Consider the following 24,303-nt stretch of genomic DNA (forward strand, 5'->3'; position numbering starts at 1 on the left):
TTATTCCTGTTAAACATATTAAGTTTTTATCAAATTATTTAAGTGTTTCAAGTGCTAACTTTAAGAGCGGAAAATGCCTAAAACATATCCCCAACATTTTTACGTTAAATTGTATGTTAGCACCAAATAATAGTATTTAACAGTATTAAGAGTCAAATAAAATAAGAGTAACAACTTTGTATCAGGAATTTCTTCTGCTGACGGTCCCCCAAACACTATAGCCACCTATTGGTACGATATTCAGTTTTCTTTATTGGGTTTCAGCGATCGTAAGGGCTGTAGCAACTATCACTTTTAATCATTCAAATGCCATAAGGTTCACGTGTAAAAGATATTAATTTTCGTAATCCTTGCTTAATTTAGTTTAAAATACATTATTTCGATTCGAAATGGAACGCTGATCACGAATATCGGCTTTGTTTTGACATTTAACTTAACAAAATGGAGAAAAACGAAGAAAAGGACCGTGGGAAAATTGCCTCCAAAACCGTCAAAAAATTGACCATCGTGGGAATTGCTTGAAAATGACAGAATATACTCAAAATTTAATGAAGATTCCGAGAAAATTGCTATTTTTTTCATAACATCAACCGTTTTGGAAATACACCGAATTTAAAAACTACTGGCGCGCCAGTACGCTACAGCGCTAGCGTGAAACATCAAACTTATCAATCCTATGTATTTCCATATGTTATTTTCACTAGTCACACTTGTTGCGGTGTTTTATATAAGAAGAAACAATACATTCCCCATGGTGTCGGGCTTATATATTTTGTCGGGCTTATTTTCAAGCCTTAACTTCTTGAACATCGGGAGCCGTTGAGTGAAACATAACTTGATACCTTATCAGTAGATGGCTATACTGTTTGATGGGTCATCTGTCAGTATAAATTCATTGTTCATTGTGGTGGCGCGTCAACATTAGGTTGAGAAAGCTTATTTTGTCTAGCTTATTTGTCGGGCTTATTTTTAAGCCTAACTTCTTGAATACCGAGAGCTTTTGAGTGAAGTCAAACTTGATTCCTTACCAATAAATGGCTACACTGTTTGGTGGGTAGTCTGCGGTATAAATTCAAGGTTTACCAAATCTAGCTTCCAGCATTTTTGTTATGCTGGCATGTAATCTAAGTTTTGTAATTTTAGGTGATGGCATTCGTGTTACGCTTAAGTCAAGATCTACTCTACTATGGGATAAATTTTTCGTAGAATCTACTAGAGCTATGTGTTGCAGTGTCATGCTGATGGTAAAAGTGTATTCAATTTTAAATAACTTTTCAATTTCTTTCTGTGTATTTGCAGTGACGTGACACTACTGGTGGCTGGGGTTAACTAGGGACACATCTTTTCCATTTTCCCATCCAATCTGCGAAACAACTTTGATTGTTTGTTATAACTACACCAACATTCCCTTCGTAACCCAACAATACAAAACTAACCATTGTAAACCCGAAAGACAACCAGCCATCTCTCTGTTTTCATTTGGTTTTTGCTTAGTATCTTCCTGTGCGAGAGAAAATTAAAAAGTTATGTTTTAATTTAAGACACAAAGGAAATTTGATTTATAACAAGTTGTTGACCGCCTCTACGCTCACAACAATTAGTGATAATTAGTCTGTTGGGAATCACTAAAATTTCAACAATAAAAATATAAAAAAAAAAAGAAAAACCGCGGTTTGCCCCGATCAAAGACGATCGGGGCCGAGCCCTAGTCTCGAGTTGAATTCACCGACCATTTTGAAATGTGTTGCAACGCTGCTTGAGTTTTGATAACCGGCATCAGTCGCCATTTTCTAGTTCTGTGTCGTGTGTGAGATTGGTGGCGTGCATCTGACGCGCGAAATATTGGACACATGAGGCAGCAATGGTAAAGTAATACTTAAGTGAATGTCTCTTTAATTTTAATTTAATGTGAGAATAACTAATATTTGAAACTCCTTTTCAAATGACTAAATGAATGGTACGTTATTAAGAAGAATCTTTAAGAAGTAATTCTTTTTATGCAGAGTCCTTGTATTTTTTCTTCTAAATTTTAAAGAATATCACAAGTTGTGAACAAGAATTCGTGGTGCCTTGGCCCTCGTTCTCTCATCTCCATGCCAGATGGCCTTTAAGAAGGATCATAAATGTATGGTAATATTATTTTTCCACATTCCACTATTACATAATTCTTTGCTATTATTTTTATCCCATACTATGAACGCAAGAAGAGTTTGTCTGTTTGCTATCTTGGACGGCAACTCGTGTCCTTAAAAGTAATCACGATAGGCACATTGCGATACAGGATTGTGGAGACAAACATTGTGGTTCCAGCTATTATCCTTAGGTAGTCGAGACGTTTAATAATGCTTGGCGTTACAACTGTTTTTAAAATTATTGTTAATTGAAATTTTTTCATTCAAGACATTTGCAGCTTCTGAGCACTGAGAAAAGATTGTTGCTGATGTAGAGTTTTTTATCGTTGGACCCCACAGTCCAAGACAGAAATAAATAGGACAAAAACTTCCATCTGCATTACTAACAAAAGAAAAGGCACATTTTTAGATTGGCTTAATTGATCTACTTTTTTTCTGTCTGGGGTCACAAGGTAAGTGTTTTCTTGTATTTGTAGTGTGATTACTTTAATATGGTTTTACCCGTAGTGTCATGAAGCTGGCCACACCTCGAAAGGCTGCCTGAATCTATTCAGTGAATTGACAGAAAGTTGGAAAGCAGCATCAGCAATACATTCCGGAAGCTGTGACATGCATTGAAAAGGAACTGTTTAAGGGCATGGTCTTTGGCTATCTTTATATTCATTGATTAAGTCATCTAAAATTTAACATTTTATCATGCAGGCGGCGGAGTGAATGTTTCCCCAAGAAAACATTGTTAACATTCACCACCACCAGAAACTTTAATTTGAGAATACCTAATATTTGAAACTCCTTTTCAAATTACTAAATGAATGGTACGTTATTAAGAAGGAACTATAAGAAGTAATTCTTTCCGTGCAGAGTCCTTGTATTTTTTCTTCTAAATTTTAGAGAATATCACAAGTTGTGAACAAGACATTGTGGTGCCTTGGTCCTCGTTCTCTTATCTCCATGCCAGATGGCCATTAAGAAAGATCATAAATGTATGGTAATATTATTTTTCTACATTCCATTATTACATTATTATTTGCCATTAGTTTCATCTTATACCATGAACGCAAGAAAAGTTTATCTGCTTGCTATCATTGACGGTAACTTGTGTACTTAAAATTAAGCATGACAGGCACGTTACGATAAAAGCAACCTTCCCCTTAGTGTCATGAAGCTGGCCACACCTCGAAAGGCTGCCCGAATCTATTCAATGAATTGAAGGAAGATGGAAAGCCAAGTGAGTAATACATTCAGGAAGTTGTGACATGCGATTAAAAGGAACTGTTTAAGGGCATCGTCTGTGGGGAACGACTTCAGTTGCAGTTATTCCTAATACTTAATTAGTTAAGGTAATACTTTATGGGTTCTTCGTTCGTTTATTACGCATTTCATGTTTGTACTGTTCTTAGATATTGCCGGCGTCAACTATGTCGTAAATTATGACTTACCAACTTATATTGAAGAATGAAGAGTATGATCATCGTGTTGGTCGAACGAGCGGCGTGGGAAATGTCGATGACGAAGAAAGAGATGGACCTAACGCTGGAGAGTGTGTTTGTTTACTAAGGTAAAAACCTACTCCAGTGGGTTATTTAATTATATTTCTCTGCCCTTGTGTTCGTAATTAATAATCCTTTTTTTTTTTAGCCCAAGGCCGATGTACCGTCATTCATGCAAGCGATGGTCCCAGGCCTGAGTTACGACTTTAGCGCCCCTTCGACTCAAGGGGGTTTCGCTAGTCGAGATAGGCGCTGAGTAAGTTAAGACCTAAATAGTTTTTATTACTTGTTGATCTAATTTAATCTATTAGCAGTTCGGCGATAAACTGGATTTGCTGCCTTGCCCACTGAAGTTGAAGAGAGTTGGGGTTAACTCAATGTAATTAACCAAAATTCGTATCCAAGAACATCTTGGAATTTGAAATGTCTGTTTGAAAATTTGATTACGTGGTTATTTTGCTAACCCATTTACCTGAATAGAGGAAAAATTCATTTTGTGTAAGGAAACAGTTAATGGGAATATTTTAAATTATTCTTCTCCATTTTTAGTGTGCTTATTTTTTAAATTTAACGTATAACTACATAGCTATCAAAATCTATAACTATCTATGTAAGAACAGTTATGGCGTATCGGTAGCGTGCTGTCCTACAGTGCGAAAGGTCTGTGGTTCGAATCCCAGAATGGTTAATATTGCTTGGCGCTCAGATAATTCTGGAACGCTGCCATGGTCGTCCCAGAAAAAATTCTGGGATGCTACCGACCATCCGATCGTCGAGGAAAAAGAATTTTTCCTTTTTTTGCCATTTTTCGTTATTTCGACAAATAAACGTGTTCTAAAAAGAAAAATACATGCCTGGCTTATCTGAGTATTGAACCCTAGACCTTCGGCTTCTGAAGCCAATGCTCTACCACTGAGCTATTTCACATATTTAAATACTACTATTACTAATAGTGAATTTAGGAATACGGTTTGAACTTGGAAAAAAAAACAAGCCTCCTTTTTGTTTCCTGACCATTCACTGGCTCAAAATATCGAAGCCAAGACCTAGGCCACTTGCCTTTCCGAATTCCAATACCTAAGATACCCGATTACCCATTTTTTCTCGGACGGAGGTTTTTCTATCAAACCATCAGTTGTACCCAGGTGTTCTTTTCACAGAACCGACTTCGTTTTTTTTTTCCTTTTTCGTTTTTCCGACCTGCAAGTTGATCGTGGTGGCAATGACGCATTTAGCATTGAAAAATAAACAATTGCCGCAGCACAAAATAGAGTTCAGACAACGTTGTGTATTTGTGAAACACAGACAAAGAAAATAGGAATTTTTGAATTTTTTACCAAAAGAACAAAAACAAACATGGAAAAATCCGCCATTTTTATCTAAATCGAAAAGCGTACATCACAACATACACAGCCACGTTGCACGACAACAGAACTATAAAACTTGTTTTTTTTCTTTGTTTTGTTTTTGCTTTTGTTTTTGGTTGTTTTGTTTTTTTCTTTTCCCCACAGAAAATGAAAGAAAAATGAGAAATTCTTCTTACCACTGCTGATGTTGCTGATACCACCAAGATTCGTAGCTGATGTCTCTGCTCTTCCGACGACGATCTTCGACGCGTTGATCCAGCTGGAGGACGTGAAATTAATTGACAAGGAAAACGTGAAACTGGAATACGGATTGGAGGGAATTGAGGAATACGTGTTGGACTTCGAAAAAAAAATACAACGATACCATGAAAAACAGGCGATGACGAGGCGACCACGAGGCGATGGTGGCGCGACGGGCGAAGAGAAGACGGGGCGATGGGCAAGGCGAAGACGGGGCGACGGGCGAGACGAAGACGGGATTGACGGGCAAAGCGTAGTCGTGTTTTGACTTGTCTTGTTGTCACCATAGGTCTCAACACTTAATCCCAACAATACATAACCAGACTTGTGTGGCCGTTCAAACAGAATGTGGTCCCTTGGAAGGAATACTTTGTCGTTAGATAAGATATAAACAAACATTGCAACTCAAAACTAAAATAAAATAGTGTAATGTAATCGATAATTTGTTTTTGAAATGTTTGTCTTTTATATTAATCTCGAAGTTTGAAGTGGTATCATCATTGTTGGTACATTTGGATGGTAGACTACTTAGGATACCAGAAGGATCCTGTGGAATTCAACTGTGAATCAAACCACTCACATTCGAATTGAGTGACTATCAACATACCGTTCTAGTATGGCTTACCTATATCCTTCCATCAACATCTGAAAGACTCTTTTTCACTCGTCCTCACGTAAAGTGTGATAGGTGGAAGTGATGCACAAAGTGTGCGTTTTAGTTTGTTTGTTTTTTATTTTGTGGTGGTTGTTACCATTTCGACGTGCGAAACTGAATCCATTCGCATTCTTGATGTTAAATCCGTCGTTTCGGTGATCTAAATATTAGTGCCGGGCAGGGTCATCACTGTGAAACAAATTGCAGTTGTGGTAAGTTTACTGTTAATGTCATATACTTGCTAGTTTCAATTTTGAGTCTCAAATTTAACTTACCACATACTGCTTGCCCCGTTGGCCTCCAGCAGAAATAGGATTCATAAAATTCAATTTCTACCATTCTATTCATCATCCATCATTCCATTCATTTCACGCTAGAAACTTAAGGCCCGACAAAACAACAAGCCCGACTTTTACCTAAAACAATTAAAATCAATAAAACTAGATAACTATACATCATTTACATTGTAAATTTAATAAGAATCACGAATATGAAATTTGTTTTTACGCAGACTTCATGGTTTTTGAGTTTTTACAATTCTAAAAGTAGGTAGGCTAGAAATATAAGGCCCGACTAGAAAATAAGCCCGACTTTTACCTAAAACAATTAAAATCAATAAAACTAGATAACTTTATATCATTTACATTGTAAATTTAATAAGAATCACGAATATGAAATTTTTTTTTATGTAGACTTCATGGTTTTTGAGTTTTTTCAATTCTAAAAGTAGGTAGGCTAGAAATTTAAGGCCCGACTAGAAAATAAGCCCGACTTTTACCTAAAACAATTAAAATCAATAAAACTAGATAACTATACATCATTTAGGTTGTAAATTTAATAAGAATCACGAATATGAAATTTGTTTTTACGTAGACTTCATGGTTTTTGAGTTTTTTCAATTCTAAAAGTAGGTAGGCTAGAAATATAAGGCCCGACAAGAAAATAAGCCCGACTTTTACCTAAAACAATTAAAATCAATAAAACTAGATAACTATACATCATTTACATTGTAAATTTAATAAGAATCACGAATATGAAATTGTTTTTACGTAGACTTCATGGTTTTTGAGTTTTTTCAATTCTAAAAGTAGGTAGGCTAGAAATTTAAGGCCCGACTAGAAAATAAGCCCGACTTTTACCTAAAACAATTAAAATCAATAAAACTAGATAACTATACATCATTTAGGTTGTAAATTTAATAAGAATCACGAATATGAAATTTGTTTTTACGTAGACTTCATGGTTTTTGAGTTTTTTCAATTCTAAAAGTAGGTACAATAGACATTTTAGGCCCCGGTCCACAACTTTTACTTTAAACTAATAATGTCTCAATTTATTGATATAAATGTATTTAAATATATATGTTTTACATTCAAAATTTAACAAGGATCACGAAAATGAAATTCGTTGTGCACCATGTTAAAACCATTACATAAATAACGGCTAGGCAACGCAGCTTCATTAGTAGTTCCCGCTAATTTTTTCTGCTATGCCCCACTTCAGACAAAGTCCCCCATTGAAGCAGTGCAGTCACATGTGTGTTCTCATTCCATGGATGGACAATGAAAGATTGGAACAACACCATTTTAAGCTGGCATGTCATGTTCATACTCTTTTGGTATGAAGATATGATTTAATTGCGAATACTTTTTCACGTAATTAAAAGTATTTGTGTAGGTATTCTTCATTTGGGCTTTAATCAACAATCATTTTTCATTTTTTAGGGTTTGTCATATATGTGTACGTGGCTTCAAGAATTTAGATCTAGCGGCTACTGGTGGTGTTGGCCCCATGAATCTTACTTTTTTTAAAGCTGGGTGAAGAAACGGTGAGTATTTGGTAATTGAAATTTCCTGAGACATTTGTAAATCAAATAATTCTTCGTTGAAGTGCAGTTAGTTTCGTGCAACAAGAAACAACAAATACTGCAAATAAGTGTCAATTTCGAACTGTGTAGAAAAAGGGGCAAAGTTGGTTTTGAGTGAAGACAAATCTTCAATACGCTATCGCCTGTATTGCTACCTCTGGCCGTCATTAGCAGTGGGTAACTTAATGTTGATTTTTTTTCAATTCTAAATGAAACGAGATTGTTTTTGTTTTTTTCGGATGGCAGGTTTGGTAGCAGAAAAGTTCATGAATTAATGGAGTGATTCTATGTCATGGCACTTTCAAATCACATGGAATCCATTACAAGTTTAAACGCAAGGTATCACCGTCAGTGACAGGTAACAATTGGCTTGTCAAACAAGACTTTCTGCTATTTGAGGTCCGCCAAACGGTATAATCATCTATTGGTGCGATATTTAGATCGAAGTTATAGAATAGAATCTACTTCTATTCAATAACTTGTTTTACTACTTATTTTATTTTATTTTACTGCTATCGCCAACATTTTACTGCTGCACAACATAAGTGTGCTTCCACAAGTATTAGGCGTTTTTCCTTTTGTTTTATTAAACCTTGATTTGGATGATTACTTTAAATTTGTTTTAAAACATTTAATCTGCGATGGATAAAGTTTCTCGTAATGCTCTTTGCGTCCACAAGAGGCGCCTTAAACCGTGGCTCATCGGGAAGTTTTTTTTTCAGGCACATTTCTAGATTGGCTTAACGCGTGCAGTCTGCACGCGCCAAAAATTTTAGAGAATATCACAAGTTGTGAACAAGAGATCCTGGTCCCTTGGCCCTCGTTCTCTCACCTCCATGCCAGATGGCCATTAAGAAGGATCATAAATGTATGGTAATATTATATTTCCACTATTACATTATTCTTTGCCATAATTTTTATCTCATACCATGAACGCAAGAAGAGTTTATCTGCTTGCTATCATTGAAGGTAACTCGTGTTCTTAAAAGTAAGCACGACAGGCACAGAGCGACAATGGCAACCTTCCTGCTTTTTTATAAAAGGTATCAACTCAAACGGCTTAACCACGCAGTCAGGCTTTGTACTTTTTTCAAAATGAGAATTAATGAAATGAACAAAGCTTGTCATTTCAATCATTGCAGGATTGAGGAGACAAACATTGGGGTTCCAGCGGTTTCCTTAGGTAGGCAAGTCGTTTAACAATGCTTGGTGTTACAACTGTTTTTTAATCGATTTTAACTTGTGTTTGTTTTGTTGGACCCCACAGTCCATGGAAGAAACTAATAGGACGGGAAATTCCATCTTCATCACTAACAAAAGAAAAGGCATATTTTTAATTGGCTTAATTGATCTACTTTTCTGTCCGGGTTCACAAGGTATGTGTTTTCTTGTATTCATAGAGTGATTACTTTAATATGGTTTTACACCTAGTGTCATGTAGCTGGCCACACCTCGAAAGGCTGCACGAATCTATTCAGTGAATTGACATGAAGTTGGAAAGCAGCACGAGCAATACATTCTGCTATGAAAAGGAACTGTTTAAGGGCATCGTCTTTGGAGAACGCTTTAACACTTTTGATAGATTCATCCTTCAGGTAAGCCATTTCTCAAAACTGTTTTTTATGATTTGAAAATATATATTGGGTCTGCTTTAGGTTACAGGTAAAGATGTACCTCAATACAAAACACCCTTCGAAGAAGCTGGCCTGCTTTAAATACTACTTCAAAACATTAAATATTCTGGCTACAGAAAACCAACACGTTTTCAGAAAGCTTCAGTTGCAGGTATTCTTGCCAATATTTTTGCTTGTGCTGTGATATTTGTTGATTAAGGCATCTAACATTTTATCATGCAGGTGGCGTACTTGGAACGGTTTTGAACATTGTTAGAACAAAGTGTTGCAGATGCGTCTCATGCCCTGGAGCAAAAGCCAGTAGTTGTAACACCCACTCGTGAACTGGCCATTCTAATTCACCGCGCGGCGTGTAAATTCTCCTACAGTTCGGTTTTCAAGTCTGTGATAATATGTGGAGGAATTGTCACGAGCTATCATTATAGATCAGGAACAGTAATGTATGCCAAACAACTTAAGCTACGCGCTTTAAGTTCCCGAGATGGCATTCCTTACTAAATCGCCAATATGTTCCGGTATCTGACAGTTTTGGACCGCCAGATTGCTCTAATAAGTTGGCATCTACTAAATATGTTTGCGCTATCAAATACCGGGGCGTAATGGCGGTTTCGTATTGAACAGCGGCTATAGAACTTGACATGCAGAGATCAAGTTCTGTGCAAATCGTTTGCAGTTTGAACAGGAGCGCCAATAAGTGAGATTCAGCTGTGGAAATATTAGGTAATGGTACGACAAATAGTGACATCTAGCGGTGGAAATTTAAGGTATATGGTACGCCAAATAGTGCCATCTGGCGGTGGAAAAGTAAGGTAAATGGAACGCCAAACGGTGCCATCTAGCGATGAAAAAGTGATTCGAATGGTACGACCTGTAGTTCCATCTTGCGGTGGAAAAGTGAGGCGAATGGTACGCCGTATAGTGGCATCTCGCGGTAAAAAAGTGAGGTGAATGGTACGCTATCTAGGGGTCGGTAACACAGCTTGTAATAATTTAGTCACATGATATTGTGACAGGAAAACAAAACAAGAATTTTAAATCACGGTATAAAGCTTTTTTTGTCACGGTCTGCAAGGAAATGACTCGGAAATGGAAATTATGTCACTGTCTATGTTCAACAACCATTTGTGTAGCACCAGTAGGTAGGGAAAATTTAATTTGCATTTCGTAATTGTTTTGCCAGGGTTATGCTGAGTGAACTTGCAGTTTTGGTAAAGTTATTCAAGATAATTGCAAATAGTAGTCCCAGAATCAGAAGAATTTTGTCTGACATCTTTACTACGTGAACTTTAAAAGGCCTTGATATATCAAAGGGCGCCCAATGGAGAAATTGTGCTTCTTCAACGATCAAGTAGTTGACATTTACAACTAAATAGTTAATGTTTAAATTTGATTGTATTTTCATTTATTCAGACTCATCGATTCCAACAGCCTGTTTGCAAACTTTCAGCCAATGCGTTGCAAGGAATGTATTTCTAATCCAGTCTTCGACACACTCAATGCCAAGGTACACAGTTGTTTCTACGCTGAGACGCTTTATCTGACAGTGATATGGTCAATTTTTTTTTTACTGGTCGCCACCTCAATTTTTAAATGTTTGATGTAAGTACCAGTGTAGATGTATTCTTGTTAGAAATAATCATGTCCTAAATGTCCTATTCTTTAGTGAAAATGGTATTGTACGAAACTTATCTATTATTCTTTATTTATTCGGATTTAGCTACCACCTTTCGATACTTAAAAGCGAGGACCGAATGGCACCTACACTTGGACTGGATCGGACCGTTATTTGGTCGAATGGCTAGCAGCAAAAATTAAACTTTACGTAGGTTGGAATTAATTTGTCTGCTTATTTGTTGTTTGTTATTTTTAAAAACTACCCTCTTTATTCCACAGGTATTCGTTCGTGCTAATTAATCAAACTATTGCCAATATGTACGGGACGCATGAGGGTATGTTGTATCAACTCATAAATGATGAGTTAGCGGAAAAATGGGTTATGCATTGAATTTCAGCAGATAACTTATGTGCATCATGTTTTTTTTTATTTTTAAATTCTGTAAGGGTATCGATGGCGTGGCGAACTCTTTCTACTTAACGATGGATCGTGTAGCAATGATGGACTATACTTTCCTGACATGTGGGGATGGATTTAGCCTTGTTGTGCCACATATCAAGGAATGTGAAGAACACTTTGAGTCCGTCTACCATTGATTCACAATCAAACAGCCAACCCAAAGAAGTAAGCAATATTGCGCAGCAAAGAAGTCTTTTTACTTCATTTGGATTTCATATGATCTACGTGATGAACATCATGACGAATCAAGGTGATAATCAAGTTTTTTTTGCCCTTAAGAAATTATGGTTTAATTCTAGGCATTGGTACTGGACTTGGATTCTTGACGTTTTTGGTTGAACAGATTTATTCAAACTACAAGAAGCACAGACATAGTTAGTTGGCGTTAATTTAAAAAAACAAAAACAATACTTCAGTTTTATGGTAAGCTTGATTAGTGGATAATCCATTAGTAACTTTTTTTACATTTTGAAAGTAAGCTTGAATATAGGAGAGAATTAGCGTTTGATAGTAGTGAAGCTTATTTTCGTTTCTTGAAAATTTCGCTATCTGCTGCAAAATGAATATATAGAAATGTGTTGTTTTCCTTTCTTTTCCAGCATCTGTGTTGAATTCCCCCATCTGTTGCCATCAACAATAATAAACGTATAGTCAATCTTAACTAATAGTTTAACAACTATTTTCGTGACTTTTTTTATTCAATACTAAGTTATTAACGGGTTTATTCCTGTTAAACATATTAAGTTTTTATCAAATTATTTAAGTGTTTCAAGTGCTAACTTTAAGAGCGGAAAATGCCCTAAAACATATCCCCAACATTTTTACGTTAAATTGTATGTTAGCACCAAATAATAGTATTTAACAGTATTAAGAGTCAAATAAAATAAGAGTAACAACTTTGTATCAGGAATTTCTTCTGCTGACGGTCCCCCAAACACTATAGCCACCTATTGGTACGATATTCAGTTTTCTTTATTGGGTTTCAGCGATCGTAAGGGCTGTAGCAACTATCACTTTTAATCATTCAAATGCCATAAGGTTCACGTGTAAAAGATATTAATTTTCGTAATCCTTGCTTAATTTAGTTTAAAATACATTATTTCGATTCGAAATGGAACGCTGATCACGAATATCGGCTTTGTTTTGACATTTAACTTAACAAAATGGAGAAAAACGAAGAAAAGGACCGTGGGAAAATTGCCTCCAAAACCGTCAAAAATTGACCATCGTGGGAATTGCTTGAAAATGACAGAATATACTCAAAATTTAATGAAGATTCCGAGAAAATTGCTATTTTTTTCATAACATCAACCGTTTTGGAAATACACCGAATTTAAAAACTACTGGCGCGCCAGTACGCTACAGCGCTAGCGTGAAACATCAAACTTATCAATCCTATGTATTTCCATATGTTATTTTCACTAGTCACACTTGTTGCGGTGTTTTATATAAGAAGAAACAATACATTCCCCATGGTGTCGGGCTTATATATTTTGTCGGGCTTATTTTCAAGCCTTAACTTCTTGAACATCGGGAGCCGTTGAGTGAAACATAACTTGATACCTTACCAGTAGATGGCTATACTGTTTGATGGGTCGTCTGTCAGTATAAATTCATTGTTCATCGTGTTGGCGCGTCAACAGTAGGTTGAGAAAGCTTATTTTGTCTAGCTTATTTGTCGGGCTTATTTTTAAGCCTAACTTCTTGAATACCGAGAGCTTTTGAGTGAAGTCAAACTTGATTCCTTACCAATAAATGGCTACACTGTTTGGTGGGTAGTCTGCGGTATAAATTCAAGGTTTACCAAATCTAGCTTCCAGCATTTTTGTTATGCTGGCATGTAATCTAAGTTTTGTAATTTTAGGTGATGGCATTCGTGTTACGCTTAAGTCAAGATCTACTCTACTATGGGATAAATTTTTCGTAGAATCTACTAGAGCTATGTGTTGCAGTGTCATGCTGATGGTAAAAAGTGTATTCAATTTTAAATAACTTTTCAATTTCTTTCTGTGTATTTGCAGTGACGTGACACTACTGGTGGCTGGGGTTAACTAGGGACACATCTTTTCCATTTTCCCATCCAATCTGCGAAACAACTTTGATTGTTTGTTATAACTACACCAACATTCCCTTCGTAACCCAACAATACAAAACTAACCATTGTAAACCCGAAAGACAACCAGCCATCTCTCTGTTTTCATTTGGTTTTTGCTTAGTATCTTCCTGTGCGAGAGAAAATTAAAAAGTTATGTTTTAATTTAAGACACAAAGGAAATTTGATTTATAACAAGTTGTTGACCGCCTCTACGCTCACAACAATTAGTGATAATTAGTCTGTTGGGAATCACTAAAATTTCAACAATAAAAATATAAAAAAAAAAAAGAAAAACCGCGGTTTGCCCCGATCAAAGACGATCGGGGCCGAGCCCTAGTCTCGAGTTGAATTCACCGACCATTTTGAAATGTGTTGCAACGCTGCTTGAGTTTTGATAACCGGCATCAGTCGCCATTTTCTAGTTCTGTGTCGTGTGTGAGATTGGTGGCGTGCATCTGACGCGCGAAATATTGGACACATGAGGCAGCAATGGTAAAGTAATACTTAAGTGAATGTCTCTTTAATTTTAATTTAATGTGAGAATAACTAATATTTGAAACTCCTTTTCAAATGACTAAATGAATGGTACGTTATTAAGAAGAATCTTTAAGAAGTAATTCTTTTTATGCAGAGTCCTTGTATTTTTTCTTCTAAATTTTAAAGAATATCACAGGTTGTGAACAAGAATTCGTGGTGCCTTGGCCCTCGTTCTCTCATCTCCATGCCAGATGGCCTTTAAGAAGGATCATAAATGTATGGTAATATTATTTTTCCACATTCCACTATTACATAATTCTTTGCTATTATTTTTATCCCATACTATGAACGCAAGAAGAGTTTGTCTGTTTGCTATCTTGGACGGCAACTCGTGTCCTTAAAAGTAATCACGATAGGCACATTGCGATACAGGATTGTGGAGACAAACATTGTGGTTCCAGCTATTATCCTTAGGTAGTCGAGACGTTTAATAATGCTTGGCGTTACAACTGTTTTTAAAATTATTGTTAATTGAAATTTTTTCATTCAAGACATTTGCAGCTTCTGAGCACTGAGAAAAGATTGTTGCTGATGTAGAGTTTTTTATCGTTGGACCCCACAGTCCAAGACAGAAATAAATAGGACAAAAACTTCCATCTGCATTACTAACAAAAGAAAAGGCACATTTTTAGATTGGCTTAATTGATCTACTTTTTTTCTGTCTGGGGTCACAAGGTAAGTGTTTTCTTGTATTTGTAGTGTGATTACTTTAATATGGTTTTACCCGTAGTGTCATGAAGCTGGCCACACCTCGAAAGGCTGCCTGAATCTATTCAGTGAATTGACAGAAAGTTGGAAAGCAGCATCAGCAATACATTCCGGAAGCTGTGACATGCATTGAAAAGGAACTGTTTAAGGGCATGGTCTTTGGCTATCTTTATATTCATTGATTAAGTCATCTAAAATTTAACATTTTATCATGCAGGCGGCGGAGTGAATGTTTCCCCAAGAAAACATTGTTAACATTCACCACCACCAGAAACTTTAATTTGAGAATACCTAATATTTGAAACTCCTTTTCAAATTACTAAATGAATGGTACGTTATTAAGAAGGAACTATAAGAAGTAATTCTTTCCGTGCAGAGTCCTTGTATTTTTTCTTCTAAATTTTAGAGAATATCACAAGTTGTGAACAAGACATTGTGGTGCCTTGGTCCTCGTTCTCTTATCTCCATGCCAGATGGCCATTAAGAAAGATCATAAATGTATGGTAATATTATTTTTCTACATTCCATTATTACATTATTATTTGCCATTAGTTTCATCTTATACCATGAACGCAAGAAAAGTTTATCTGCTTGCTATCATTGACGGTAACTTGTGTACTTAAAATTAAGCATGACAGGCACGTTACGATAAAAGCAACCTTCCCCTTAGTGTCATGAAGCTGGCCACACCTCGAAAGGCTGCCCGAATCTATTCAATGAATTGAAGGAAGATGGAAAGCCAAGTGAGTAATACATTCAGGAAGTTGTGACATGCGATTAAAAGGAACTGTTTAAGGGCATCGTCTGTGGGGAACGACTTCAGTTGCAGTTATTCCTAATACTTAATTAGTTAAGGTAATACTTTATGGGTTCTTCGTTCGTTTATTACGCATTTCATGTTTGTACTGTTCTTAGATATTGCCGGCGTCAACTATGTCGTAAATTATGACTTACCAACTTATATTGAAGAATGAAGAGTATGATCATCGTGTTGGTCGAACGAGCGGCGTGGGAAATGTCGATGACGAAGAAAGAGATGGACCTAACGCTGGAGAGTGTGTTTGTTTACTAAGGTAAAAACCTACTCCAGTGGGTTATTTAATTATATTTCTCTGCCCTTGTGTTCGTAATTAATAATCCTTTTTTTTTTTAGCCCAAGGCCGATGTACCGTCATTCATGCAAGCGATGGTCCCAGGCCTGAGTTACGACTTTAGCGCCCCTTCGACTCAAGGGGGTTTCGCTAGTCGAGATAGGCGCTGAGTAAGTTAAGACCTAAATAGTTTTTATTACTTGTTGATCTAATTTAATCTATTAGCAGTTCGGCGATAAACTGGATTTGCTGCCTTGCCCACTGAAGTTGAAGAGAGTTGGGGTTAACTCAATGTAATTAACCAAAATTCGTATCCAAGAACATCTTGGAATTTGAAATGTCTGTTTGAAAATTTGATTACGTGGTTATTTTGCTAACCCATTTACCTGAATAGAGGAAAAATTCATTTTGTGTAAGGAAACAGTTAATGGGAATATTTTAAATTATTCTTCTCCATTTTTAGTGTGCTTATTTTTTAAATTTAACGTATAACTACATAGCTATCAAAATCTATAACTATCTATGTAAGAACAGTTATGGCGTATCGGTAGCGTGCTGTCCTACAGTGCGAAAGGTCTGTGGTTCGAATCCCAGCATGGTTACTATTGCTTGGCGCCCAGAAAAATCTGGAACGCTGGCGTGGTCGTCCCAGAAAAAATTCTGGGATGCTACCGACCATCCGATCGTCGAGGAAAAAGAATTTTTCCTTTTTTTGCCATTTTTCGTTATTTCGACAAATAAACGTGTTCTAAAAAGAAAAATACATGCCTGGCTTATCTGAGTATTGAACCCTAGACCTTCGGCTTCTGAAGCCAATGCTCTACCACTGAGCTATTTCACATATTTAAATACTACTATTACTAATAGTGAATTTAGGAATACGGTTTGAACTTGGAAAAAAAAAACAAGCCTCCTTTTTGTTTCCTGACCATTCACTGGCTCAAAATATCGAAGCCAAGACCTAGGCCACTTGCCTTTCCGAATTCCAATACCTAAGATACCCGATTACCCATTTTTTCTCGGACGGAGGTTTTTCTATCAAACCATCAGTTGTACCCAGGTGTTCTTTTCACAGAACCGACTTCGTTTTTTTTTTCCTTTTTCGTTTTTCCGACCTGCAAGTTGATCGTGGTGGCAATGACGCATTTAGCATTGAAAAATAAACAATTGCCGCAGCACAAAATAGAGTTCAGACAACGTTGTGTATTTGTGAAACACAGACAAAGAAAATAGGAATTTTTGAATTTTTTACCAAAAGAACAAAAACAAACATGGAAAAATCCGCCATTTTTATCTAAATCGAAAAGCGTACATCACAACATACACAGCCACGTTGCACGACAACAGAACTATAAAACTTGTTTTTTTTCTTTGTTTTGTTTTTGCTTTTGTTTTTGGTTGTTTTGTTTTTTTCTTTTCCCCACAGAAAATGAAAGAAAAATGAGAAATTCTTCTTACCACTGCTGATGTTGCTGATACCACCAAGATTCGTAGCTGATGTCTCTGCTCTTCCGACGACGATCTTCGACGCGTTGATCCAGCTGGAGGACGTGAAATTAATTGACAAGGAAAACGTGAAACTGGAATACGGATTGGAGGGAATTGAGGAATACGTGTTGGACTTCGAAAAAAAAATACAACGATACCATGAAAAACAGGCGATGACGAGGCGACCACGAGGCGATGGTGGCGCGACGGGCGAAGAGAAGACGGGGCGATGGGCAAGGCGAAGACGGGGCGACGGGCGAGACGAAGACGGGATTGACGGGCAAAGCGTAGTCGTGTTTTGACTTGTCTTGTTGTCACCATAGGTCTCAACACTTAATCCCAACAATACATAACCAGACTTGTGTGGCCGTTCAAACAGAATGTGGTCCCTTGGAAGGAATACTTTGTCGTTAGATAAGATATAAACAAACATTGCAACTCAAAACTAAAATAAAATAGTGTAATGTAATCGATAATTTGTTTTTGAAATGTTTGTCTTTTATATTAATCTCGAAGTTTGAAGTGGTATCATCATTGTTGGTACATTTGGATGGTAGACTACTTAGGATACCAGAAGGATCCTGTGGAATTCAACTGTGAATCAAACCACTCACATTCGAATTGAGTGACTATCAACATACCGTTCTAGTATGGCTTACCTATATCCTTCCATCAACATCTGAAAGACTCTTTTTCACTCGTCCTCACGTAAAGTGTGATAGGTGGAAGTGATGCACAAAGTGTGCGTTTTAGTTTGTTTGTTTTTTATTTTGTGGTGGTTGTTACCATTTCGACGTGCGAAACTGAATCCATTCGCATTCTTGATGTTAAATCCGTCGTTTCGGTGATCTAAATATTAGTGCCGGGCAGGGTCATCACTGTGAAACAAATTGCAGTTGTGGTAAGTTTACTGTTAATGTCATATACTTGCTAGTTTCAATTTTGAGTCTCAAATTTAACTTACCACATACTGCTTGCCCCGTTGGCCTCCAGCAGAAATAGGATTCATAAAATTCAATTTCTACCATTCTATTCATCATCCATCATTCCATTCATTTCACGCTAGAAACTTAAGGCCCGACAAAACAACAAGCCCGACTTTTACCTAAAACAATTAAAATCAATAAAACTAGATAACTATACATCATTTACATTGTAAATTTAATAAGAATCACGAATATGAAATTTGTTTTTACGCAGACTTCATGGTTTTTGAGTTTTTACAATTCTAAAAGTAGGTAGGCTAGAAATATAAGGCCCGACTAGAAAATAAGCCCGACTTTTACCTAAAACAATTAAAATCAATAAAACTAGATAACTTTATATCATTTACATTGTAAATTTAATAAGAATCACGAATATGAAATTTTTTTTTATGTAGACTTCATGGTTTTTGAGTTTTTTCAATTCTAAAAGTAGGTAGGCTAGAAATTTAAGGCCCGACTAGAAAATAAGCCCGACTTTTACCTAAAACAATTAAAATCAATAAAACTAGATAACTATACATCATTTAGGTTGTAAATTTAATAAGAATCACGAATATGAAATTTGTTTTTACGTAGACTTCATGGTTTTTGAGTTTTTTCAATTCTAAAAGTAGGTAGGCTAGAAATATAAGGCCCGACAAGAAAATAAGCCCGACTTTTACCTAAAACAATTAAAATCAATAAAACTAGATAACTATACATCATTTACATTGTAAATTTAATAAGAATCACGAATATGAAATTGTTTTTACGTAGACTTCATGGTTTTTGAGTTTTTTCAATTCTAAAAGTAGGTAGGCTAGAAATTTAAGGCCCGACTAGAAAATAAGCCCGACTTTTACCTAAAACAATTAAAATCAATAAAACTAGATAACTATACATCATTTAGGTTGTAAATTTAATAAGAATCACGAATATGAAATTTGTTTTTACGTAGACTTCATGGTTTTTGAGTTTTTTCAATTCTAAAAGTAGGTACAATAGACATTTTAGGCCCCGGTCCACAACTTTTACTTTAAACTAATAATGTCTCAATTTATTGATATAAATGTATTTAAATATATATGTTTTACATTCAAAATTTAACAAGGATCACGAAAATGAAATTCGTTGTGCACCATGTTAAAACCATTACATAAATAACGGCTAGGCAACGCAGCTTCATTAGTAGTTCCCGCTAATTTTTTCTGCTATGCCCCACTTCAGACAAAGTCCCCCATTGAAGCAGTGCAGTCACATGTGTGTTCTCATTCCATGGATGGACAATGAAAGATTGGAACAACACCATTTTAAGCTGGCATGTCATGTTCATACTCTTTTGGTATGAAGATATGATTTAATTGCGAATACTTTTTCACGTAATTAAAAGTATTTGTGTAGGTATTCTTCATTTGGGCTTTAATCAACAATCATTTTTCATTTTTTAGGGTTTGTCATATATGTGTACGTGGCTTCAAGAATTTAGATCTAGCGGCTACTGGTGGTGTTGGCCCCATGAATCTTACTTTTTTTAAAGCTGGGTGAAGAAACGGTGAGTATTTGGTAATTGAAATTTCCTGAGACATTTGTAAATCAAATAATTCTTCGTTGAAGTGCAGTTAGTTTCGTGCAACAAGAAACAACAAATACTGCAAATAAGTGTCAATTTCGAACTGTGTAGAAAAAGGGGCAAAGTTGGTTTTGAGTGAAGACAAATCTTCAATACGCTATCGCCTGTATTGCTACCTCTGGCCGTCATTAGCAGTGGGTAACTTAATGTTGATTTTTTTTCAATTCTAAATGAAACGAGATTGTTTTTGTTTTTTTCGGATGGCAGGTTTGGTAGCAGAAAAGTTCATGAATTAATGGAGTGATTCTATGTCATGGCACTTTCAAATCACATGGAATCCATTACAAGTTTAAACGCAAGGTATCACCGTCAGTGACAGGTAACAATTGGCTTGTCAAACAAGACTTTCTGCTATTTGAGGTCCGCCAAACGGTATAATCATCTATTGGTGCGATATTTAGATCGAAGTTATAGAATAGAATCTACTTCTATTCAATAACTTGTTTTACTACTTATTTTATTTTATTTTACTGCTATCGCCAACATTTTACTGCTGCACAACATAAGTGTGCTTCCACAAGTATTAGGCGTTTTTCCTTTTGTTTTATTAAACCTTGATTTGGATGATTACTTTAAATTTGTTTTAAAACATTTAATCTGCGATGGATAAAGTTTCTCGTAATGCTCTTTGCGTCCACAAGAGGCGCCTTAAACCGTGGCTCATCGGGAAGTTTTTTTTTCAGGCACATTTCTAGATTGGCTTAACGCGTGCAGTCTGCACGCGCCAAAAATTTTAGAGAATATCACAAGTTGTGAACAAGAGATCCTGGTCCCTTGGCCCTCGTTCTCTCACCTCCATGCCAGATGGCCATTAAGAAGGATCATAAATGTATGGTAATATTATATTTCCACTATTACATTATTCTTTGCCATAATTTTTATCTCATACCATGAACGCAAGAAGAGTTTATCTGCTTGCTATCATTGAAGGTAACTCGTGTTCTTAAAAGTAAGCACGACAGGCACAGAGCGACAATGGCAACCTTCCTGCTTTTTTATAAAAGGTATCAACTCAAACGGCTTAACCACGCAGTCAGGCTTTGTACTTTTTTCAAAATGAGAATTAATGAAATGAACAAAGCTTGTCATTTCAATCATTGCAGGATTGAGGAGACAAACATTGGGGTTCCAGCGGTTTCCTTAGGTAGGCAAGTCGTTTAACAATGCTTGGTGTTACAACTGTTTTTTAATCGATTTTAACTTGTGTTTGTTTTGTTGGACCCCACAGTCCATGGAAGAAACTAATAGGACGGGAAATTCCATCTTCATCACTAACAAAAGAAAAGGCATATTTTTAATTGGCTTAATTGATCTACTTTTCTGTCCGGGTTCACAAGGTATGTGTTTTCTTGTATTCATAGAGTGATTACTTTAATATGGTTTTACACCTAGTGTCATGTAGCTGGCCACACCTCGAAAGGCTGCACGAATCTATTCAGTGAATTGACATGAAGTTGGAAAGCAGCACGAGCAATACATTCTGCTATGAAAAGGAACTGTTTAAGGGCATCGTCTTTGGAGAACGCTTTAACACTTTTGATAGATTCATCCTTCAGGTAAGCCATTTCTCAAAACTGTTTTTTATGATTTGAAAATATATATTGGGTCTGCTTTAGGTTACAGGTAAAGATGTACCTCAATACAAAACACCCTTCGAAGAAGCTGGCCTGCTTTAAATACTACTTCAAAACATTAAATATTCTGGCTACAGAAAACCAACACGTTTTCAGAAAGCTTCAGTTGCAGGTATTCTTGCCAATATTTTTGCTTGTGCTGTGATATTTGTTGATTAAGGCATCTAACATTTTATCATGCAGGTGGCGTACTTGGAACGGTTTTGAACATTGTTAGAACAAAGTGTTGCAGATGCGTCTCATGCCCTGGAGCAAAAGCCAGTAGTTGTAACACCCACTCGTGAACTGGCCATTCTAATTCACCGCGCGGCGTGTAAATTCTCCTACAGTTCGGTTTTCAAGTCTGTGATAATATGTGGAGGAATTGTCACGAGCTATCATTATAGATCAGGAACAGTAATGTATGCCAAACAACTTAAGCTACGCGCTTTAAGTTCCCGAGATGGCATTCCTTACTAAATCGCCAATATGTTCCGGTATCTGACAGTTTTGGACCGCCAGATTGCTCTAATAAGTTGGCATCTACTAAATATGTTTGCGCTATCAAATACCGGGGCGTAATGGCGGTTTCGTATTGAACAGCGGCTATAGAACTTGACATGCAGAGATCAAGTTCTGTGCAAATCGTTTGCAGTTTGAACAGGAGCGCCAATAAGTGAGATTCAGCTGTGGAAATATTAGGTAATGGTACGACAAATAGTGACATCTAGCGGTGGAAATTTAAGGTATATGGTACGCCAAATAGTGCCATCTGGCGGTGGAAAAGTAAGGTAAATGGAACGCCAAACGGTGCCATCTAGCGATGAAAAAGTGATTCGAATGGTACGACCTGTAGTTCCATCTTGCGGTGGAAAAGTGAGGCGAATGGTACGCCGTATAGTGGCATCTCGCGGTAAAAAAGTGAGGTGAATGGTACGCTATCTAGGGGTCGGTAACACAGCTTGTAATAATTTAGTCACATGATATTGTGACAGGAAAACAAAACAAGAATTTTAAATCACGGTATAAAGCTTTTTTTGTCACGGTCTGCAAGGAAATGACTCGGAAATGGAAATTATGTCACTGTCTATGTTCAACAACCATTTGTGTAGCACCAGTAGGTAGGGAAAATTTAATTTGCATTTCGTAATTGTTTTGCCAGGGTTATGCTGAGTGAACTTGCAGTTTTGGTAAAGTTATTCAAGATAATTGCAAATAGTAGTCCCAGAATCAGAAGAATTTTGTCTGACATCTTTACTACGTGAACTTTAAAAGGCCTTGATATATCAAAGGGCGCCCAATGGAGAAATTGTGCTTCTTCAACGATCAAGTAGTTGACATTTACAACTAAATAGTTAATGTTTAAATTTGATTGTATTTTCATTTATTCAGACTCATCGATTCCAACAGCCTGTTTGCAAACTTTCAGCCAATGCGTTGCAAGGAATGTATTTCTAATCCAGTCTTCGACACACTCAATGCCAAGGTACACAGTTGTTTCTACGCTGAGACGCTTTATCTGACAGTGATATGGTCAATTTTTTTTTTACTGGTCGCCACCTCAATTTTTAAATGTTTGATGTAAGTACCAGTGTAGATGTATTCTTGTTAGAAATAATCATGTCCTAAATGTCCTATTCTTTAGTGAAAATGGTATTGTACGAAACTTATCTATTATTCTTTATTTATTCGGATTTAGCTACCACCTTTCGATACTTAAAAGCGAGGACCGAATGGCACCTACACTTGGACTGGATCGGACCGTTATTTGGTCGAATGGCTAGCAGCAAAAATTAAACTTTACGTAGGTTGGAATTAATTTGTCTGCTTATTTGTTGTTTGTTATTTTTAAAAACTACCCTCTTTATTCCACAGGTATTCGTTCGTGCTAATTAATCAAACTATTGCCAATATGTACGGGACGCATGAGGGTATGTTGTATCAACTCATAAATGATGAGTTAGCGGAAAAATGGGTTATGCATTGAATTTCAGCAGATAACTTATGTGCATCATGTTTTTTTTTATTTTTAAATTCTGTAAGGGTATCGATGGCGTGGCGAACTCTTTCTACTTAACGATGGATCGTGTAGCAATGATGGACTATACTTTCCTGACATGTGGGGATGGATTTAGCCTTGTTGTGCCACATATCAAGGAATGTGAAGAACACTTTGAGTCCGTCTACCATTGATTCACAATCAAACAGCCAACCCAAAGAAGTAAGCAATATTGCGCAGCAAAGAAGTCTTTTTACTTCATTTGGATTTCATATGATCTACGTGATGAACATCATGACGAATCAAGGTGATAATCAAGTTTTTTTTGCCCTTAAGAAATTATGGTTTAATTCTAGGCATTGGTACTGGACTTGGATTCTTGACGTTTTTGGTTGAACAGATTTATTCAAACTACAAGAAGCACAGACATAGTTAGTTGGCGTTAATTTAAAAAAACAAAAACAATACTTCAGTTTTATGGTAAGCTTGATTAGTGGATAATCCATTAGTAACTTTTTTTACATTTTGAAAGTAAGCTTGAATATAGGAGAGAATTAGCGTTTGATAGTAGTGAAGCTTATTTTCGTTTCTTGAAAATTTCGCTATCTGCTGCAAAATGAATATATAGAAATGTGTTGTTTTCCTTTCTTTTCCAGCATCTGTGTTGAATTCCCCCATCTGTTGCCATCAACAATAATAAACGTATAGTCAATCTTAA

The 24,303-nt window shown here is 36.4% G+C and overlaps 6 long non-coding RNA genes across 17 annotated transcripts; all 6 read left to right on the plus strand.

Annotated features, from left to right (window-relative positions):
- Positions 1 to 963: 963 nt before the first annotated feature.
- LOC130703250 (uncharacterized) lies at positions 964 to 1,453 on the plus strand. Its single transcript, XR_009004593.2, has 3 exons — positions 964 to 1,077; positions 1,144 to 1,244; positions 1,300 to 1,453. It is a non-coding gene; the product is annotated as an uncharacterized LOC130703250 (long non-coding RNA).
- Positions 1,454 to 1,787: 334 nt separating this feature from the next.
- LOC130703254 (uncharacterized) lies at positions 1,788 to 4,164 on the plus strand. 3 transcript variants are annotated; one of them, XR_009004610.1, is made up of 13 exons: positions 1,788 to 1,864; positions 2,004 to 2,125; positions 2,205 to 2,323; positions 2,401 to 2,584; positions 2,640 to 2,772; positions 2,835 to 2,947; positions 3,024 to 3,115; positions 3,170 to 3,223; positions 3,288 to 3,360; positions 3,414 to 3,472; positions 3,533 to 3,690; positions 3,771 to 3,878; positions 3,934 to 4,164. It is a non-coding gene; the product is annotated as an uncharacterized LOC130703254 (long non-coding RNA). The 3 variants fall into 3 exon arrangements; XR_009004608.1 differs by having other exon boundaries at positions 3,937 to 4,164; XR_009004609.1 differs by having other exon boundaries at positions 2,208 to 2,323; positions 3,937 to 4,164.
- Positions 4,165 to 7,394: 3,230 nt separating this feature from the next.
- Positions 7,395 to 12,053, plus strand: LOC130703253 (uncharacterized). Of its 5 annotated transcripts, XR_009004603.1 has the most exons (16): positions 7,412 to 7,539; positions 7,609 to 7,712; positions 7,780 to 7,928; positions 7,998 to 8,109; positions 8,474 to 8,619; positions 8,695 to 8,794; positions 8,894 to 8,934; positions 9,019 to 9,127; positions 9,183 to 9,346; positions 9,407 to 9,536; positions 9,608 to 10,733; positions 10,796 to 10,889; positions 11,103 to 11,207; positions 11,279 to 11,334; positions 11,447 to 11,709; positions 11,803 to 12,053. It is a non-coding gene; the product is annotated as an uncharacterized LOC130703253 (long non-coding RNA). The 5 variants fall into 5 exon arrangements; XR_009004602.1 differs by having other exon boundaries at positions 7,395 to 7,502; positions 11,447 to 12,053; XR_009004601.1 differs by having other exon boundaries at positions 11,447 to 12,053.
- Positions 12,054 to 13,106: 1,053 nt separating this feature from the next.
- LOC130703249 (uncharacterized) lies at positions 13,107 to 13,687 on the plus strand. Its single transcript, XR_009004592.2, has 3 exons — positions 13,107 to 13,257; positions 13,324 to 13,424; positions 13,481 to 13,687. It is a non-coding gene; the product is annotated as an uncharacterized LOC130703249 (long non-coding RNA).
- A 709-nt stretch (positions 13,688 to 14,396) lies between these two features.
- LOC130703256 (uncharacterized) lies at positions 14,397 to 16,346 on the plus strand. Of its 2 annotated transcripts, none has more exons than XR_009004613.2 (11): positions 14,397 to 14,505; positions 14,583 to 14,766; positions 14,822 to 14,954; positions 15,017 to 15,129; positions 15,206 to 15,297; positions 15,352 to 15,405; positions 15,470 to 15,542; positions 15,596 to 15,654; positions 15,715 to 15,872; positions 15,953 to 16,060; positions 16,116 to 16,346. It is a non-coding gene; the product is annotated as an uncharacterized LOC130703256 (long non-coding RNA). The 2 variants fall into 2 exon arrangements; XR_009004612.2 differs by having other exon boundaries at positions 16,119 to 16,346.
- Positions 16,347 to 19,577: 3,231 nt separating this feature from the next.
- On the plus strand, positions 19,578 to 24,236 carry LOC130703251 (uncharacterized). Of its 5 annotated transcripts, XR_009004596.1 has the most exons (16): positions 19,595 to 19,722; positions 19,792 to 19,895; positions 19,963 to 20,111; positions 20,181 to 20,292; positions 20,657 to 20,802; positions 20,878 to 20,977; positions 21,077 to 21,117; positions 21,202 to 21,310; positions 21,366 to 21,529; positions 21,590 to 21,719; positions 21,791 to 22,916; positions 22,979 to 23,072; positions 23,286 to 23,390; positions 23,462 to 23,517; positions 23,630 to 23,892; positions 23,986 to 24,236. It is a non-coding gene; the product is annotated as an uncharacterized LOC130703251 (long non-coding RNA). The 5 variants fall into 5 exon arrangements; XR_009004597.1 differs by having other exon boundaries at positions 19,578 to 19,685; positions 23,630 to 24,236; XR_009004594.1 differs by having other exon boundaries at positions 23,630 to 24,236.
- The last annotated feature ends 67 nt before the right edge of the window (positions 24,237 to 24,303 follow it).

This window comes from Daphnia carinata, chromosome 6, assembly GCF_022539665.2.
Source record: "Daphnia carinata strain CSIRO-1 chromosome 6, CSIRO_AGI_Dcar_HiC_V3, whole genome shotgun sequence".
NCBI classification, from domain to species: domain Eukaryota; kingdom Metazoa; phylum Arthropoda; class Branchiopoda; order Diplostraca; family Daphniidae; genus Daphnia; species Daphnia carinata.